Below are 1,973 nucleotides of genomic sequence, written 5' to 3' on the forward strand. Positions count from 1 at the left end.
ATCATCATCATCATCATCATCATCATCATCATCATCATCATCATCATCATCATCATCATCATCATCATCATCATCATCGTCATCATCATCTTTATCATCATCCTCATCACCAGCATCATCACCATCATGATCATGATCATCATCATCATCATCATCATCATCATCATCATCATCATCATCATCATCATCATCATCATCATCCCTGTCCTCCTGCTCGACGTCATCATCACCACAATTATTAATTCTTGTAGTAGAAGTAGCAGTAACAGTAACAGTAGCAACAACCGTAGCAAAAGTTGTCAATAGACGACATCACTAACGACAACAGCAACAAAAACAAGGCAACACGACAACAAAAAGCAAATAAACCCACAAAAACCCACAGCAACAACAAAAATATAAAAAAGCTACACATTCAAAATTGTCAAAATAACCCCCCCCCCCCAAAAAAAAAGGAAAAAAAAGTAGAAACAAACCCAACACAATAACAACAACAACGTATGCAGCAAACAACGCAAATAGGGAATGTAATATTGCAAAACAGTAATATTTACTAATGATATAACACCCAAAATTCAGATAACAATTTTGTAAAGTTTAAAAATAAACCAACAAATTGAACAACAACAACAACAACAACAAAAACAACAACATCAACAAAAATAACAACAACAACAACAACAACAACAGCAATCACACTAAATACTGCTTGAGTAGAAAAAAGTATCATCAACATCCCCACAAATCCCGACACAGATGCAAACAACTCAAGTCTAGCTACTGGAGGGGGAAAAGAACTAGATTCTAGAAGCATGCAAACAAATTTAGACAGAATAAAACTAAATTCTGCAATATTGCTTTCGTACCCAGTGTGGTGCAAGAAATCTCAGATGAATTCCTGTAACTAACGTTTGTGACTGTATTACAAGCAGAAATCACGACCATAAACTCTTTTGTAAGGAGAGTTCGTCGCCTCCGAAACACAAAACAGAACAAAGAGGGTACCGTACGGCTTATGCATATTGTGATATGTAAAAAGTCAAAGAGATATTGGCATAACGTTGGGGTAGTTTTCAAAATGCACAAGTCCAGAATTTGTCGAATTTCGGTTGTTGGTTTTTTTGGCCTTCTTTCATTTCAGAAAGGGGATTTCCCCAGCCTGTACATAAAAACCAAGAAGCTTTTTCCCCCAGTAGAACTACTCTGTTAACTATACAATCAACGCACACTAACACCCATAGCATCTGAGAGAAGCGAAAAATCATTACTTTGTCTATCCTGAAAATTCTGTGTATAAGGATAGCATCGACCGAAAGTCTCACATTAATTTTTACGAAACATACATGATTCTTGTCCCTTTTTTCCTATGTCGATATGTTAATTAATGAAAGTGTACAAATATTTACCCCGCACTAACGTCTGGCAGACTGAATTTGACCTCTTGACGCTGCCAGTTGAGCTAAGGATTCAGCTTGAAAAAGGAAGAGAGTTTTGGTTTCGAGATGCAGTTCTCACAGAGATCTTTTCACGGTTCCTCGACTGACACCAGCTTTCTCCCTTCTCGTTTAATCCAACCGGTTGAGGCGGATTTTATATATATACATGATGGATACATAAATTATAAATAATGTATTCAGTTTGCCTCGAAGTGGTACTTCCAAATGCCCAATGAGCCGCGGGCCCGACGATGTGTCCTTGGGAAAGGCATTCTATACAAATTTTCCTCACTTCATCCAGGTGGGAATAGGTACCCGGCTATAGACAGGGAAAGATCTGGTCTGTATGTTAGTGTTTTAGCGCCTATAAATGACTGCTTGCACTGTATGCTCCCCAGGAAGTTGAAGTTGTTGCAGAATGCTCTCAGGTCTGCTGGGGTAATAGTATAGATTGTGAAGTGCATAGCGCTTGCTGTTGAGCAGGGATTTGCGCTACATATTATTATTATTATTATATCTGACATACTATATCATTTA

The 1,973-nt window shown here is 37.8% G+C and overlaps 1 protein-coding gene across 1 annotated transcript in view; it reads right to left on the reverse strand.

The window, feature by feature from the left end:
* The window catches only part of LOC106012892 (dual specificity protein phosphatase 1-like), a 30,242-nt gene extending 28,684 nt beyond the window's left edge, over positions 1-1,558 (reverse strand). The window contains exon 1 of the mRNA XM_013087156.2: positions 1,407-1,558. The gene's annotated coding sequence lies outside the window, so the exon portion shown is untranslated. The remainder of the gene's footprint in view (positions 1-1,406) is intronic.
* Between the last annotated feature and the right edge of the window lie 415 nt (positions 1,559-1,973).

This window comes from Aplysia californica, unplaced genomic scaffold (genome assembly GCF_000002075.1).
Source record: "Aplysia californica isolate F4 #8 unplaced genomic scaffold, AplCal3.0 scaffold00552, whole genome shotgun sequence".
Taxonomy (NCBI): Eukaryota; Metazoa; Mollusca; class Gastropoda; order Aplysiida; family Aplysiidae; genus Aplysia; species Aplysia californica.